We start from the raw sequence: 416 nt of genomic DNA, 5'->3' as shown, positions 1-416 counted from the left end.
CTTTGGAGACCCGGACTAGACCCCTGAGTCTCGCTGGTGCCCGCGGCGCGTGGCCACAGYGCCTGCCCTGCCGGGGAGGCCGGGACACGGGATGACCCAGGCAACGGGGACACGGACAAGGGCTGCCCCACAGCAACGGGGCAGTTGGCAAGGCCACCGATGCCCACCCACAGCGGCTTATTCCTAAAAACAAAGAAACAAGCGCGTCCCCAGCATGTCTTCTGTCCATCAGAGGGCACTGACGTGACAGGGACAGGCCGCGCGCGGGGGCACAAAGGTGACAAAACCRGGTTAGGGTTTGACAAGCGCCACGGGAGCTGTGGGGAGGCTGTAGAGTGCTTCGATTTGACTCAAAAGAGAGAACAAAGAACAAATATAGAATGTGGATTAATAACATACAGCCGTGAGCGCGCTGG

The sequence above is a fragment of the Nothoprocta perdicaria genome, unplaced genomic scaffold (assembly GCF_003342845.1).
Source record: "Nothoprocta perdicaria isolate Ctin4 unplaced genomic scaffold, notPer1 scaffold_6, whole genome shotgun sequence".
In the NCBI taxonomy this organism is placed as follows: Eukaryota; Metazoa; Chordata; class Aves; order Tinamiformes; family Tinamidae; genus Nothoprocta; species Nothoprocta perdicaria.
The sequence above is the reverse complement of the archived record's forward strand: the minus strand, read 5'-3'. Positions refer to the sequence as shown.